We start from the raw sequence: 18,084 nt of genomic DNA, 5'->3' as shown, positions 1-18,084 counted from the left end.
TGCCAACTCCCTGCTTGATGAATTAATAGGTGTTTGCAGAGCTCTGATTTTCTTCAGTTTGCCATACGCACAGACCCCGGTGAAGGCAGTGTTAGCAGCGTGTATGTGTACTCAGTAATAGTTTGCAAACTCTTAGTTCACAGTATTATTTATGCATGTGTGCAGTGTGTAACTCTACTAAACTCCCTGGCAGACAGCTGAGTAGACCCTGCAAGCAGTAGGATACTGTTGTAAGTGACAGAGCAAATGGACAGATTAACTCTTCAAAGAAGTGTAAGGAAAATATCTAAACACTGACGCACAGGCAATGATAAAATTGTCTTCTCGTTAAGAAAGTAAAGGACGCTGATATGTTGTTAATGTTAACAGAGTGGTGGAATTAAAACCACCAAAAGCAAAATGACTGGCCAGAAAAGAACAGTGTACACTCTATGCTGCCATGTGAGTGTCTTTCAGGGGGTGTTTCCTGCTTGTGCCCTGAGATGGGGTGGATTTGCTCTCACCTTTAGATAGGAAGAGAAGGGGCAGGACACCTCTGGGATGTGATGTAGTGTAGGTGCCATCCTGGTTAGTGCTAACACAGAGTAATGACTAAAACAGTCAAAAGGAATTGCAAAACTCTCTTCATGGCTGATTGTACTGTTGTCATCCTCATCAATAATAGTGATTATTCAGTGTGTTATGTATACTCCATAGTCAACACATCTGATCAGCATCCTTTCAGCAGTGGGTGGCATTACAGATCTGAATTTTGGGGTTTAAAGTTAACCCAAAATGTCCCAGATAATTGGCAGCAGAGGTGAGGGAAATTAAACAAAAATGACACTAGGGAATGGATTTACATCTGTAATACCTGTCACTTTGAGTTGCTCTGTCATCACGTGTCCTCTTTATGCATGGCTGAGGAAACCATTATGAATATTGTCAAAAAAAGATAATGACACCTGCTTATCTTACATGTAGGCTTCTGGGGATTTGAAGCACATTTTTTGTCTAAGCATGTCTCTAAAGATGGATAGAGTAATGTCTTTGGGATAGTTATGGTAGGATGCTCTTGCCTTTTGAATCTGCAGGTGCTCCTGGAGCTGGAATGAGGGATAAAGTGAGACTAATGAGGTGTCTTTACCTGGTCTCATCTTAAGCCTATGGAACAAAAAAGACACAGTTGCTGGAAAAAAATATTCTAGCATTTCTCAATATGCTCATATAAGCTATTTAGATAGTTGTTTTGCAACTCAGATATTTTCTTAGGAAGAAACAAGCCCTTTACCTTTAAATATAAATTCCAACAAAGAGCAATTCCTGAGCAAAGAACAGCAGAGGATGTGAATTGCAGGGGCCACTTATGAAGGATACTGGGAAATAATGATCATGTGGAAAATGTACACAGTTTAATTAAGCACATTGATTAAATCAATATGACTCAAACAGCTTAGTGCTCCAATCAGCTTAATCTCATTAAATGTAATTCAGGCCTCGATAATTGATTAATAATGCATTATAGTTTATGAATTATTGACTCCGAGTTATTATAACTGTGCCTGCTCCCTGCGTGGCAACCAATGTTGCATGTTAATTATGAAAGGCTCAAGATCTCTTCTCTTGAATAACATTTTCAAACCTGGAGGTGACGTATCTCCTAGAGAAACAGGGATCAAATTAGTTCAACACCTTATTGGAGTCAGTCTTCCCCAAAGAAGCAGCACTCCTTAAAGGAAGCTCTCATCTAATAATGTCAAAATAAGGAGGTAGAATGACCTGCTTTGATTGGTAATGATCTTTTCAGCAGGCAGAACGGCTGCCTGTAGCAATTCATCTGGAGTGCTAACCTGGCATTGTGCTGGCTGGAAGCAGCTCACACCAGCAAGCACATCTGCTCTTCCACTGTTATTGCATGTGATGCTCCCTCCAGCACACATGCAAACAGTCCAGCCACTGCTGATGGACCCTCAGGTCACATATGTCTGCCAAATGGGGACCAATCCACCTCCCCAGAACTGTCTGGGTGCTGACTGGTTCTTGTGGAAAGGTCAGATAGGCTTTTATAGTGACATTTCCACAGTGTATTGTCATACAACAGGAAAGAGCTATTGCTGCTATTGATGATGATCTCAGGAGAGAAACCAAGAGCTGAGGAAAGCCCCTGCTCCTTGGGTGGTCCCCCATTAGATGGAATTTCCACTGAATGGGAGCAGAAGATGTTATCTCAGATTGTTGTTGTAGCTTTCTAGGCACTAAACATGGACCAAATTGCAATCTTATGCAGAAAGTCTCCACCAGCACTACATTCCCTTCAAGTATTCCACTTACAGACTTGTTCTGCTTTTTCCTATCATCAGTTCTCTATCTCTTCTCCTTATTTGTGATTATAGTTAAAAGTGAACAGATTTTACTGTGTATAGAAATTGATTGAGATGATTGTAGAACACTGGAGAAAAACATTTTTTTCTTTATCCTTGCATCTGTAATAATGAGCTTTGTGTCTGTGTCTTCTTTTGATTTGAAAATTCTCTCCCAATTTGCGGGGCTGCCAGGCAGAGGTGCTGATTCTCCTCTCACTTTGTACCAAACACTTTGTTTTTGGTGACAGGAAGAGTCAGCTGTTGTGAAAACTGTTACCCTGTTTTAATGCAGCAGTGAAGAAAGGCAGAATAAAATTGTCATGTATTCTACAGTGCTAAATAATTACAGAAATGAGAATGTTTTTTTTCCACTTGAATAGACAGTTTCTCAAGCATCTGAAGCCAAAGCAATGCTCTCCAGATATGCAACACTGATGTGTGCTGAAAATCTTTCAAGATTGTCTTTCAATTTCAAACATCTCTTCTTCTTTTTCTTTCTGATATCCCCGTCACAACAGCATTGGCAGCTCCTTGCAAAAAGAGCAGACAAATTTCTGCAGAACTATGCTCCTGTTTGAGTATCCAGCCTGCTGCCATAAAGACAGAAGCTGGTTGAATGGAATATGAAATCTGTGGGACAGACACATGGTTGTCTGCAGGCTGAGGCCAGTATTTTTCATGATGTATCAAATGCTCCTTGAATCCCATCGTTTGGTGGAACTGACTCTGCCAGCACAGCTTTGACACTGTGGTCAGCCTTCTGTGAGCTTGGCAAAATGCATATTAATATATTGAATCCCAGTAGTCATGGCAGCGAGGAATGGACAGAAAACACTGAACAAGGATGCAAAAACTGGGCTTTGAAGCAGAGACAATCACAGTTTTTTTAGCAAAGAGAGAAAGTAAATATCAGGGTAATCCCTCTTTCTGTCCCACCCTCTGCCTAATGCAGCACAATGGCAGAACAAGCACCTTAAATGAGATTATTTGTAGTGTTCTTCATTCAGCTGCCATGTTCTGTGGTTTTTTTTAATAATATTCCTTCTGAAATTTGGAAATTTGTTCTAAGCCCTCCTCTGCTTAAGGGATAGAGCAGAAAATTCTGCAGCACTTTTTTCAGCACTTGTTCAGCTGCCTTTCCTTCTTTGAACTATAACAGTCTTATTTCTAGCCCAAGAGACTTATAACCTTTGCATGTCCTTTCTAGAGAAGAAACTATGTGATTAAAGGCAGAATTTTCTGGAACATAAGTTATCAATATCTTCTTGGTTGGTATGGACTTGGGCTAGAACATCAGGAGTTGGACTTGATGATCCTTGTGGGTCCCTTCCAACCCAAGATACTCTATGATTGTCTCAGTTGTGATTAGCACTGGCTATGCTCCAGACTTCCAGAACATAGCAGCTTTTTCTGATACACTAATGAATTAAACATCTCAAAAATCTAAATTAGCATATCTTAGTCATAATTATTTTATTTCTTGATTGGTTTGTCAAGTGCCTCAGAAGGGTCTTCTCACAGGCGTGTGGTACTATACTTGTATTTTTTGCTACAAGGCATTGAAAATTATCAATGAAACTGAAAATGGTTTGCTTGTTTGTATTTCTTATATTGCTTTGGAAATCTATAGCCAGCTGCTGGGAATGTGCCTGTCTTGCAACACCCCAGGACCAGTTCTCATTGCAGGGCACCTTCAAGCTTCTGTTGGGAGTGATAGGTTGCCCAAATTCTGGCCTTACCAGGAGGGGGGGAAAAAAAAAAATCATCTTCTTTCCCTTAGGTGGAAACAATTTGTGAGAAGCCTGCAGGAGTTGTGTTTCCAATGGCCAATGAAGGTATTGAAATACAGCCCAGCAGAGCTCCCAGGCAGCTCTTACTCCCTCAAATGGTGAACAAGCATTGAACTGCTACTGAGTTTCTATTATCAACTTCAAATTATGGCATGGCAGAAAAAAAAACCAAACCAGAGCGTTTCTGTGAATTGCACATTTCCCATGCCTGGCCATAAATTCTAGTCACACACAGTCCTGAGGGGCATGTGCTAAAAGGTCACTGTGGTACTGTGTAAGTCAGCCAGAGAAGCATTTGAATTGAAGTAAATCTTTCCTCAGTGTGGCAGAGATGGGCTGTGAGAGGGAGGACATAATTTTAGGGTCAGATTGACTCTGGAGACTGACTATTGATAGGAGCAATGTGCTTACTGAGGGGTGAAAAGTCAATTCTTGTGCCTCAAGGAAAAAGCCAAGGTCAGGAAGGGGTTCCTTCAGCTGGTGACACTATTGCCCAGTTGGTCACGTGCCATATTGCACAGGTGCTTGGTTGTTTTTCACAAATCAGAAGGTCTGGAGCACCTGCTGTGGTATAAAGTGGTTGTCCTGAAAGTGGTTGGGTTTGCCCCTGAACACCTGTGTCAAACCAGTTGCTTCTGGTCAGTAGTGCTGAAGGTGTGGATGGTGGGGCAGTGTGTGAAGCATTCTTACTCCTTGAATTAAGAGGTCAGTTAGAAGTTCCTCAGGTTAAAGCCTTCTGTAAGGTAAGAAATTTTCATTTTGTAAGAGTAGAAATGTGACCGGTTGTTCTCCTTTCTGTTTGGTTCTACCTCCTCATTGATAATTGCTAGTCAAGCTGTGATCAGAGAGTTGGGAGCAGGACAGCTGGCAGGTTGGCCTTGTGGAAGACTAATCTGTAGCTGGAAATCCCAAGGGGTATAGCACATGTACCAGCTGCTGTCAGACCCACACAACCACTCCTGCCATCACAGAGAGCAGTTTTTGTTACTGGTTCAATATTTTTTTTCTTTTCTGTTCCAGAAAAGCTGTGCTGATACACAGATTGAGGTAGATACATATTGCTTTCTGATGCCTGGTGATCTTGTGGGAAGGAACAAACTATTTTGGATGGCAAGAATGGGCAGAGTTGGCAAAAAGTGGGGTCTGTCACTCTTCTAGCAAACCATTGTTTTTAGTTTGGGAACTCAGCCTAAGGACAGTTTGTCAAGTCCTGCACAGTTTGTGTTAAAGAACTGCTAGGCTGTGACAGAACCCAGAGTGTGTCCTGCTAACAGGGAACTCTGCTACTCTGAGGTAGATTCTTCATGATCCTGTGACTCTTGAATTTCTCACTCTAACAATAGGCTTCAGCTTGCACAGGCAAACCCTTCCCCACCACCCAGAACTAACAGACTGCTGGGAAACAGTGTGGGTGGTGTTATAACTTTCATGTTGCTTTCACCTTTATCCTTCTAAACTGGGAAGTTTCTTGGTGCTTCTAAATCTTGGCTGACTGGTTTGGAGATACTGTCTACTGTGTCTGACTTGAAAATAGAAAAGTCATTCAACTGATACCTCAAGGCTTTGAAAACTTTCTGGAAAACAACAATCTAATTTCTGGATTTAATGTTCCAAGCTATGCATTCTTGTCTGATAAAGGCTGACCTGGCTAGTCATGTATTGCAAATGCCTGGAGTTGTTTGGATTGTATGGAACAGCTTTAGTGCATGTTTGCCAGAGCTGCAAGCAGATAGTTTGTTCAGCTACTCTGCCCACATCCATGCGAGGGGCTCTACACTCTTGTGAAATGTAGCAAACACTATTTCTATGTGCTGATCTTAATCAAATGCTATTTCTATGTGCTGATGCTAATATTAATCTATCCAAGAGCATTACTGAGTGAGGAGGCATATTTGCGTTACCTGCTATGCGTTTGTTTTTCTCCTGGTTTTTAATCTGTAATTCTGAACACCTGCTATTTCTAATTCCCACCTGCAAGTTGATTTTGCTGGGAGGGTCTGTGCGGATTTCTGCCTGACCTGTTTAACTGAGTTTAATTTCTGTAATTGGAGAATGAGATCCATTGCTGTGTGACTGATGCAGCCAATATTATACCAGTAAAATAAGTCAGCAATATGTTAAAAGTAGTAGTTTGCAGACACCACAGGCTGATACTACTTGTTGCCTATAACTGACAGATTCTAGAAACAAGTATTTGTGATTAATGGGCTGCAATTGTACAGAAATACTAAAATGAAATGGGACTAAAAATACCCCATAATGATTTTTGAAAGGCCGTTCTGTTAATGAGAGGATTTGTCCATCTCTACATCAAAGAGAAACTTGTTAGCTCTCTGAACTTGCCCACCTGTTTCTAATGCAGAAATAGAAATAAAAACCAAGTGGAGACAGCTGCTCTGCTCAGACTGCAAATGTGCTGATAAGATCAACGAGTTGAGGAGTGACATGGTAGATACTGCAAAGTGCACCAGTGTTCCCAGACAGCTAAACTTGGACTTCTCTATCATTTCAGGGCATTTATTATGTGGCTGTAACACTTGGAAAATTATATCTATCAAATCACCAGTGCATTTAGAATTTAATTTGCTCTATCAATTGCAATTGTTGTGCTACTTAGCTGTGGGGGGGAAAAAGTAATTTTCCTTGTCATTTGGCAATTCTTTTTTAGAAGCTTTTAGTATTTTTTTTTCCATTGCACTTGTTTAACGTACTGTTTTGAAGATATTTCTGGCTTAGCCTGGGTACTGCTTCTATGTCATTGAAATAATGAGGTTAAATTAAATAGGTTGGAATTTTTATTAAAACATGATGTGGGCAGAGGTGATGAGTAAATGAAGAAGTCAGAATGGGGTTGGAGGTATGTCTTGGCCCACAGATAAGGAAGGACTTGTGGAAATTTTAGGGGCTTCCTTTTTTTAAATTTTATTTTTCAAGAAAACCAGAGAGACCCACTAGAAAATTCTATTTTATTTCCTTATTCTTCCCTTACCATTTTCATATCATCTTTTGCTTTTTCCCCTCGTCTGAAAACATGACATGATAGTGATGGACAAAGGAATATCGTAGCACTCTGCAAATGTGTGTGTGCTTGATAATTTGGGGAAGAATGGGTGGGTTCCAGAATGAAAATGACAGCTGATCTTGATCTAGCACAAATAACATGACTGAGAGAGGGCTCTACTGATTGTCTAAGTGCACAATTCAATTCATTTTCATAGCTAATGAAAAGAGGAGGAAGATATTTGAAGTAATGGATTATGTGGAAATTCACTTCTAGGGTGAATGTGGATGGCACAGAATTCTTTGACTGGGGCTTGGGAAACAGCTGTTGAGCTTCCAGCTCTGATTGATTTGTATTTTATGATTGGGCAACTTACTTGATTTTTCTGTAAATCCTTACCTTCATATCTTGGAACACACTTGAAACATGTAATCTTCAGTCTATGAAGTGCTTCAAGAGAAGATGAGTGAGATGGAATTTATTATCACTGGCATCAGAGTGACTTTGACAGGTCTCCCAGAGGATGTTTAGGTCCCATGGCGAGCACCTAACAGAAGGCTGTAACTAGTGATTGAAGTGGAGATGAAGAAAATAGGTAGGAAAATGGGTGGGAGGGCAGGAAGTCCTTAAATTCCTTGCTGATCAGGCTGTGCCTGCTGCTGGAAATAAAAAGGCAGAGAGCCTTTTATTATAAAAATGATGCTGTAGTGGATAATGCAGCAGAAACTATTCCTGATTTAATTTTTTTCCATTCTGCCTGCTGTGCTGGAGGAATTTCTGAAAAAATGATTATCTTTTTTTTTTTTGGGTTTTTTTTTTTTTTTTTGGTTGTTGTTTTTTTGTTTGTTTGGTTGGTTTTTTTTTGTTTGGTTTTTTTTTTGTTTGTTTGGTTTTTTAGTGCTTCCTGCCCCTGTAGCCATGTGTAAAAGGTGCAGGCAGAGCTGAGGTAACTCCTTTCCTGCCCTGAGCAGCAGTGGACAGGGTAGGCTCTAACAAGATTAGTGTCTCCAGTGTCTTGTCTGCTTTGTCACCTCACAGTGTTGCAGGTCACCCTCACACGACTTGGGAATTGTTGTTGCTGTGGAGTAGGAAAGTCTATTTAGCAGAGTAGGCATTGAAGGCCTTTTTTGAGTGCAGTCCTGTAAATCCTGGCCTCTGGCAGCCCAAGCTGTTTAGCTGTGTTTTACGAATCAGGTCATATCGTGTCTGCCACAGCTTCCAGATGCCAAGCTCCTTCTGTGACAGTTCTGTCAAGCATTTTGAAAGGGCACAAAAGCAACAGCTAGAGGGTCACCATGAGGCACAACTCAACCCATGGGAATTGTGCTTCAAAAAGAGCCACTGCCCAGAGGCTGAATGAGTAAGCAAGAGACAGATGAAGGGCTCTGGGCGTGTCTGTGGCTGTGGTGTCCCCACTATCCCTATTCTCCCCATTTGTAGCCCTTACTAACTATGAGTGAGCAATAAACATGCAGTGAGGTGCTTATAGCCTCTGTGCTGGCAAAGGTGATGGCCCTATCATCTAGGGAGAACGCCTGTCAATAGACTTGAAACAGCACTTCTGCTTCTCACTGGTGGCTTGCTCCTTAATTTCGCACACTAGATCATACCCTTTTAATCAGAACACTCCTAGGATCCACCTTCTAGCTTTTCAAAAGTCTCTCCCACCAGTGGGGCCATCACTTGCCACACAGACACCATGACCTCGTTTGCCAGCCTATCAAAATGTAATGTGAAATTAAGCTCAGCCCAGATAAAATTGCTGTTTGCACAAAGGGTAGTGCTCCCCATGAGGCCGTATAACCTGCCTCAAATGTAATTTAGTAGGCAGAAATCAAATAAAATATATCAAATTAAAGCATGCAGGTAATGCCTGCAAACCCTAAAATGAATTTGGATTATAAACAGGCAGTGAGACTGAATAGTTGGTTTGTTCATCCATGAAGGAAGCACCTTAAGTAATACAGAAGAAAGAAATAATTCAAGGAGATCCTTTGATTTTGAGAGTTGATGGCAATGTTAGGTGGCAGGTGAAGGTTATTTTTTGATGTAAGGTATTTTTCATTAGCTCCATATTCTTGCAGTTAGAAAACATCAGTTAGAAGTCTCTTCATATTTTGAAAACAAGGTATTAGCATAAGAAGCTTTGTTAGCTACAGCAGGGAGATAAATCATCTTTGCAATACTAGCCATTAGCCTGTCATGACCATGATTTACAGGGATTTTCTTCTATATAAATAAGTGTTTCTTTTAAAAGCACTCAGAGTTTACAGAGCAGGAGATGAAGTGACAGTAAATGCTCTGGAATAGAATGGTTTTGATACGAGTTCTTCTTATGGCACGTAAGAGAGGAGCTCATGCTGTGGATTGTACAGGCTGTATAGAGTGGATGAGTACAGTGGGAGGATTCTGGGGCAGAATTAGCTGGAAAAGTTCAAAGTTCTGCTGGGGAAGTGTTGGGGTGAAAGTGCAGGAAGGCACTGGGATTGAGGAAACGCCACAGCACCAGCTTCATGAAGTCAGTCTATGTACTCCACATCAGAAATTCAAACTAATTAGGAGCCATCATTTGTGCTGTTAAATTATTTGCCTAAAAGAACCTTCTGGAAGATGTTTTTTTTAAAATAAGTTTAATATCACTTTGGAAACTATGGAGAACAAAAAGCTCTCCTGTGGGAAAGCTGCCACTTTTGCAGTGATACATGGAGTGCCAAGGAAGGACATCACATGTTCTACTTCTGTTTCTTCTGAGGCTGCCTGACTGTTCTGCAGCCTGACTCCTTTACACATGAGAACCTTTTTCTACACTTTGTAGCAACTTGTGGGGATAAAAAGAACATTTTCCCTCACCATAGCCTTCCTACCATCCTATTTTCTTGAACAGACTACTCTTCCTAACTTGACACTCTGCTCCCTGCAGTGATTGATGTAGGAAGACATCATCCATTAGACATCGTTTTGCCAACATCTGAAGGGAAGAACTTACTGACCCAAGACAGGGACTGCTTAGTATGTTTTTCCACAGACTTTTTGAAATTTCTGCATGTTATCTGCTTTATGCAGTGGCAAATTCTTTTCCACCCAGTTTTGTCAAATACTCTGGGACTTGGATTGCACTACGTGAGCCTGATCCTTTCTTCATCCTTGGGGTATCTCAATAGTAGAACTGCTTGAAAAGATTATGGTATGAACTTAGTTGGGAACTTTGAGGCTCATCTCTGCTATTTCTCTTGGAAAACTTATATTCTGCTTATGGTCTGTCACACAACATCTCTTGTAGTCTAGGAGATGAAGCATGGTGCTGCTTTTGTCATGATACAAGATTATTGGGCCAGCATCAGTTTTGCTCTCTTGATGATCCGATTGAAAGACTTTTTATGGTGAGCCCTTATTTGTGTTCTTTTGCTCAGGTGTTTGGGGAGTTCATCTAAGCCCTTGCCATGAAGACAAGATTCCTTATTCAAAGTTTGGAGACAGTTTTACCTTGTTGATCTCTTGTTTGTGGAAAGCAAGAATTTCCTTTGGGATCAGCTCTGGACAGTGCAGTTCCAAGATTTAGGATAGACTTGGACAGCAGTGATGTAAAAATCAATTTAGTGATGCCACAAATGAAGTCAACCTGCAGAAGGTCCTTTACTGTGAAGCTGTTGGCATAGTGAGGTGTTAGAAGATGTCTTTTGTAGACTTTCTGTTTATTTCCTTTTTCCTCTGAGTTTTTTATACGTAAGAAAACACACAGTTTAAAATTCTCCTAGTTTGCTTACTGCAGGAGAAATACAGAATAATATTTTTAAGAAACATTCCCTGCTTGACTGATTCTGGAGCAATGGGGTGATAAATATCAAATCAAGTGAAGACCAAAAATTTAATTTTTACCATCAGAGGCAATCTGTGATGCTTTTTATCTTAACAAAAATTTGATATTTTATCACTTTGACAATGAGAGGCTCTGATTGTACTTTCTTTTAATATATTTTACTACTTTCAAGTCATTCCCTGAGGAAGACTTCAAGTCAGGGAGAGATGGATCTGCGCCACTTAAAAGCATAACACATATTTAAGAATAAACATTATTTTATGCTGTAGGTGGTAATAGGTGGGTTTTAAGTATGTTCTGGATAAAGAGTAAAGAGCTTTTTTTTATAAACTATAAAGTTTGTCTTCTGTAGAGCAGAACAACTGAAGTACTACACAAGAGAATTTGTTTTCCTGTTAAACTTGGCTGTTATTCCCAGTGGTGAAAGAAACTCTGGCAGGTGCTCCATTTCCCATGCCCATTTTAGGGCTCACAAGCCCCACTGCAGGTTCTAAATTCACCTTTGAGTGGACAAAATGTTGAGATCTTCACCCAACTTTTTACCATTCCTTTCATGCCTGGATTTCCCAGAAGGAGAATTTCCAGCAAAATAAGGGCTTCTCAACTGGATCCATGGAAGTTAGCAAAGAAAACAAATTCCTGTTGGGTTGTTTCTGTCCCCAGCCACAGCAAGATTGTTGTGTACAAAATGACTTCTTGTGCTCTGGGCAATGTGGTTTTAATGTTAACTTCCACCTCTCCACAGGGGAGAGTTTTTAGTGTAACTCACTGATGTTCAGCCTAAATGTTCCTTTGTGGAGTTTCATCCCATTAACCCCGGATTCACCCGAGTTTGGCACTCTGAGTGATTCCTCTTGCGCTGTGCCTGCTCTGGAAGCGATGGCAGCGAAGGGCACGGGGTGTTGTTCTGGGGGTAAAGGCTGTGTCCCTCACAGGCAGGAGATGGGGATTGAGGCATTAGTCACTGTGGGAAAACCATTTATTCCTGGAGTGTGTTCTGGGGGCATCCCCTCTGCCAGCAGCTCCTGCTCCAGACTGTCCATCTGCTGCCCTTAAATTCTGCACAGAAGCTATTAGTGCCATCCACAGAGCAGGGGACATGGCCAGAGGGCAGCTCATGCCTCAGAGTTCACAGCTCGGTGATGCTCTGCCCTGTAGGTGCAAAGGCAGCTTGATCCCTTTAGGGATCAGATACTCAGAAGCCTCTCTGGCAGGGGATCTAACCAGAAAGTGCAATTGTTTTCCCTACAGTGTTGAAATGTGCCTTGCAAATGAGAAAGACGAGCTGTGAGTGAGAAGTGTGTATGTAGAATGAAATGTAAAAGCAAGGGGTTCAAAATATTGTTGGTTTGGAGCTGAAGCCTTATTAAAGTCCTGCCTGTCCTATTTGGGCAAATTCTTTCTAAAGTATCGTATGTCACCAAAATCCCATTAAACTGTCACATAAATTATCAGGGTTTCCTTTTTCCATCACTGTGGATTACCCAGGGAGATATTTTTATGACAATGGAAGCTTTTTCAGTCTGCTCCTCCTGCCTGATTTCATTTCAGATGAAATCCTTCTCTCAGAAAAGAGCCCATGGATTTTATAGCTCTATGGATCCCTGCACTCTGCCTCTTACCACAGCTGTCCTTCAGGTCTCTGTGTACTTATCTCTTGCCTGCACCTTCTTTTAGGCATGGGACAGTTTAGGGCAATGTTCTGGTTCTTCTCTCAGGTCAGCATGGTTGTCTTTGTGCAAAAACCCTAGGAAGTGAAAGTCACACATATGCCTAACTTGAAAACGCTGCTTTTTCCTACTTGCCAAATCTCAGAAGTTTGCATCTCAGCAAGACACACTACATATTTCCAATGCTGACTGAAAACACATGGATTGATGGCCTGGCCATGGCAATACAAAATACTTGAGTACCTGAAATTGCCTGCTGCCACAGAACAAATTAAAGCCATAATATGTGTGTTACAGAAGCAGGGGATGATAGATCCTTGCCTGCCTTCTCACAGATAACCTGGAGCTCCCAACATCAGCTACCTAGATCATGTGTTGGAGCTGATCTTAGTGGTTGCTGCTCACACCTTTCAAGGGATATATACAAGCTGAGAAATGGTAATCTTAAGGGTAATAGAGGGGCTTTGGAAGATCATTACTAATGAGAGAAACCCCAGAAATCTTATTACTCCGATCTTGAAGTGGTAAGATTGCCACTAAATGAGCAGGTAAGACAGAATTTTCCATAAATAATTCTGATCTGTATGTGGGAATAAGCCCTAATGATGTCAAACAATGATGATGGAATATTTCTGATTAGCCACTAATTAGTGGCTAATGATTAACATGGCTTAAAATGGCTAACATTAAGTAGTAAGCAGACACCTTGCATCAAAGAGAACACAGGAGCTGCCTAGTGGACTGGAATAGTAATTCCAGCAGCCCTCAGAATAGAGAGCTAATTCCAGAGGAATAAGGGGAATCATGGACCAAGTTTCTAAAGGAGCTAGCACAACTTATGTGGTTATAGGTCTGTGCTGACACCCTTCTGGGCACTGTAGTGGAGTTTTTTGGCACAGGACTTTATGAACAAGAACCCAGCAGGAGGGAGGGCAAACATTCAGGCACAGCAGTGAGGGCAGGCAGGTCACTGCAGGTCAGCTTTGTTGACAGTAACTTGTGTTTCTTTTTATGCAGCCTGGTCCCAGTGGACAGTGAGGACAGCTGATTGCAATCTCTTTTTATAGCAGCCTTTTGCAATTTAAAGGTTATTTCTCCTTCCTCTTTGTTCATCTTTTCTTTTTCTGTGTCTGAAGCCCACTTTCTCCAGTTTCTCTGCCTAAGACTTCTAAACACTTTATGATTTCCAATGACCTCTTCAGTTTTCATCAATTTTTTAACCTGTGGTGGGCAGCAGTGGGCACAGCACTGCAGCTATTTGGTTTTGCTCACTGGGTTGAGCAGAGGGAAGTAACAGTGTTCCATGCCTTGGCTGTGAAGCTGCCTAGAGTGAGTCCCAGGAGAGCTGCCATTTTTGCAACTGCTTTGCATCACTATCTCATCTGCTGTAATCCCCTGATCCTAATCCTTCTTGGCAGTACTTCTTCCTAGCCAGCTGTCCCCCATCTTGGTTTTATGCCCTTGGAATGTGGCTGAGGGGAGCAGAGATGGATGGCAGCAGTGAGCCCAGGTGGGGGAGGCGCACCCAGGCAGAGGAACTCCTCTACTATTGACAGCTCTGGGAGGAGGTAAATGCAGGTAACTTGCTTGGCAGCAGAGTAATAAGGTACCTGCACGGTTTCAGTTTTGAAGTCTGATGATGTTCAAGCAGCTCAGAGGGTGTGCAGAGTGACACTGGATATGCCAGTGAATGCTAAGTGGGTGTATGAAGGCCTGGATGATGCAGTGGTTGGAAATTTCAGCTGGACTAATGCAGGTGCACACACTTGGGATGTTAGTTATAAACTGAAACGATTTGCAAAAGGTTGTAGGTTTTCCATGGGTGTAAGTTCTGAAAATAAGGTTCAGTTGTTCCCCAATCTTCCCCAAGAGGTATGCTTTGATTTGAAGTGGAATTAGTTCCTGTGAGTTTTCTTTGCCTTCAGTCATACTGAAGGTCCTGCTAAATAATTGTAGTGGTTCCTGCTGCTTTAAGAGCTTGGGATTTTGGAACTTTCCCCAAAGCAGGCTTGACAACTTGCTTACCAATTTCCTGGAGCTCGAACCCAGCATTAGTAGGCTGTCAAGCTGAACTGAGGCTGAGCAGTCTGTACCCATATTCAGATCCCTGATCATCTCTGAATTCATTTATGAATGAATTCATAAAACATGTACACAAAAGAAGGTTGCCAAGCAACTTAGAGGCTGAAACTCCCCCACCAAACTAGGAAGGTAGAGAACAGGCTGCTGAGATGATTTGTAATGTTCACTTCTTTGCCATAGGTAACAATGATAATACATATAATATAGAAATATTTAAGAAAGGAAAACTCATTGATAACTCTGGAAAACAACAGCTGATCCTGCTAGACTGTATTTTGCCTCTGTATTAAGATGGGTCTTCTTTTGGAGCATTTAACCAAAAGCAGGCGCAGCAAGGAGAGAGCAATCTGGGGTGAGGGGGAGATGGGCAGGGAAGAATTATTCTGTCTTAAGGCAACCCAAAGTCTGACAACTAGTGGGAAAGTTTTAGGAGGAGAGAAAAGTATCTGACAGATTCTGCCTCAGATCATTCTCATTGTTTTCTGTGATCTCAGTATTTGATGCTTTTTATAAGTATACTATTATATATTCATGGTACACCACACTATATTCTCTCTGGCTTTGCATACCTGTGCAGCCTTGGGCATGATGCAGCTGGTCCTCCTCTTTACCCATCATTTACTCACAGAATAGCCTGTAGTGGGCACAGCTAAGTTGGAAGGGGAAGTTTTGCTTTCTTGGGTTTTCTCTACTATATCCCAGGGTAAACTTGACCCTTTGATCTGTGTAATGTTCATGGTAGTCATGCTGTACTTAGATATAAAGGAGAAAAAGAAGCCTGTGTCTTAATGGCCCTGGGCTTGTGCAAAGGAAAGAGAGGAATGCAGAGGCACAGCCAGAAACTTTCAGCCCAAGACCCAGATCTAGGTTGAAATTTTCACATGCTGTGTATATAATTCCCTTTGACTCCTTAAAAAATCGTAGCCCTGTGTTATTTCAATGCCTTGTCCCTTTACAAATAGCATGGCTCAAACCTCAGCTTGAAATAATTTAGAACAGCAGCCCAGAGCAGGGTATCTGGAACTGCTTTTCATTTCCTTTCTGTGCTCCCCTTGATGACGGACACTGCTGTGTTAATGGGGTTTTGTTCTTTTCTTTCAGGCTTCTCATTCTGCAATTGATGTCATGATTAGTGACATCAAAGTCACTTCCTAGTGAACCTTGGTGATGACATGACTAGAGGAGGATCCTTAGAGGCAGGAGATTAAGCAGTAAGTTAGCACAACTGGAAGAACAAAGCTCTCATCTTCATGCATATATCCACAATCAAAAATGAGTGAAGAGAAGGAGAGATGGGAATTAGGTGATGCATTAGTAAAATTATTATTCAAAGGTTCTTTGCTCGAAGTTTTGCAAGAGGAATCAGTGGTTCTTTAATCTCCCACCTTGGGTATTGTTGATGCCATGTTATATTCTGGGCATGTTGAAATGTAGCACAGTGTAAGGAGGCATGATTTGTTGGATAAGGCTTTATGTACCATGAAAAGATTCCTCCGCTTTCCCTTTTTATTATTTACGTTCCCAGAGAAGGTTATGTGTCGTGTGGGCTTTGCAGAGATAAATGGCTAACCTGAGCTTTCTGGCAGCTTCCTCAGAACTTGGAAGGGAGCTACTTAAGTGTTGGCCTGAGGATTCTGAAGACTTAAGCACAGTTCTCATCCTAGGAGGAGGTATATGAGGAACCTGAGGTTGAGAGTACTTAACACAAGTTTGGCAGGGCATGGGAAGTTGTACCACGGGGCTCTGAAAGAGCAGAGAGAGCAGGGCAGCTGGGCACCAGTATAAACCAGCTGTACTGGGTAGTACTGAAGTGGTCTGGTCATGACTGCAGTTATGGGGGTGTTGGAAGTCAGGAATGAAGTGAAGCAGCTGAACTGTGTGCAGAGATCTTGACTGGTGCTGCCAGTTGAGTGTGGAACATGGCTGGCCAGTGCTCTGTCTACTCCTTTCATGAGCTCTGCTAATAGCAGTTAGCACAATAATTCCAAAGTAACTGGATATGCTGTAAAACATAGGTTGGGGGGATTCCTGCTGTTTTCCAGGTGTTTCAAGGGTAGCAAGTTTTATGGGCATGTCATCAGCTCTTCGCTCTATTTGCTGCTTCATTAGTTTTCACGCTGGGAGCACTCTGGGGGAGCAGCATTTGGATGTGGGATTTGGCTGTGATGGCTCCTGTGAAGGGAACAGGCAGTTAACAAGCTCTGTGGTTTCCTTGCTTGTACAAACCTTCCTTATGACTCTCCTGTGGGTGGGATGTCAGAGCTGTGGATGTGCTTGGCAGGAGGGGATCTTTCAAAGGAGACTTTCGCTGGAACAGAGAGATTTCCTTGGCTGGACCTGCAGCCTGTGGGGCCCTCCATTTTCACCCACAGGGAAACAGTGTAAGTCATCTCTGGTCTCTTTCCCTGCCCTCATATTTCCTGGGGTTTAAGATCTGGAGACTCCAGGAGCTTTTCCAACACTGAGTCTAAGTAAGACAAGCTTGACTTTGATGAGCCTTGAGAGAAACAGCAGAACTCAGGTCTCTGCCAACTCCATGCTATTGCAATTAGCAGAATTATGGCAAATTGTCCTGGGTTTCTGACATGAGAAAGCCATTGTCTGGAGGTTGTTTTATTTTTTTGTTTTATTTTTCTTATTTTGACTGAGGAATGAACCCCTCAATTAAGATGCTGAACTCTCTCCCAATATACAGAAGAGGTAAGAGTTGTTAAAGCTGTATTCATCAATTGCAAAAGAGAGCACGTTTTATTTTGCTCTGTGCTATTTACAGCTGTTGTCCATTAGAAGTCCTCAGGAGCCTCATTCCCAGCTATAACTGCACAGCCCCATAAGTTTAGCTCAGCAATGAGCCTGCAGAGCAGCACTAACTCATGGTGATGGGAGAAAGGAGAAAATGCTTGGAAATGGCAAAATGCAGCTGATGTCTTTGTGAACTCTAGTTTTTGTTTGTTGCTATTATAAAGCATTACTAAGGTAGATAGTAATGCACAATTAGCTGGAAAAGAATAGAACTAGTGTACTCTAATTTTGGGGGGAAAAAAATCAGCATGTCTGGTTCTTCAGGAGCTGAAGGAGTCTTTTGCAGTCCATAAGTGCCTAAGGCACTTATGAGTACACGTTGATGAAAATGTACTAACCCCCCCCTCCCAGTATGGTGAGGTGTAAGAATGATAAAAGCCTGATATGTGGGAAACAGAGTCCCAGCTGGTTTACTGGACCAGAACATGACTGCTCTGTATGAGCTCTTTGAGCTGGGAGTGCAATTCACTCTTCTAGTGCCCACCAACTGCTCAGGAGGGAGGTGTGGAGGGGGAATTATTTCCTAGTCTGAGTGTGTCCCTGTATGATGTAACTAAATTGTGCTGTAATGTGTATACTG

General features: G+C 41.9%; 1 protein-coding gene and 1 long non-coding RNA gene across 2 annotated transcripts in view; both read left to right on the top strand.

Moving 5' to 3' along the window:
- The window catches only part of AGBL1 (AGBL carboxypeptidase 1), a 224,748-nt gene that overhangs the window by 41,098 nt on the left and 165,566 nt on the right, over positions 1-18,084 (top strand). The window lies entirely within an intron of this gene.
- On the top strand, positions 4,747-17,077 carry LOC138116229 (uncharacterized). The gene is made up of 3 exons (XR_011154083.1): positions 4,747-4,875; positions 15,804-15,913; positions 16,984-17,077. It is a non-coding gene; the product is annotated as an uncharacterized lncRNA (long non-coding RNA).

The sequence above is a fragment of the Aphelocoma coerulescens genome, chromosome 10 (assembly GCF_041296385.1).
Source record: "Aphelocoma coerulescens isolate FSJ_1873_10779 chromosome 10, UR_Acoe_1.0, whole genome shotgun sequence".
Lineage (NCBI taxonomy): Eukaryota > Metazoa > Chordata > Aves > Passeriformes > Corvidae > Aphelocoma > Aphelocoma coerulescens.
The sequence above is the reverse complement of the archived record's forward strand: the minus strand, read 5'-3'. Positions and strand labels throughout refer to the sequence as shown.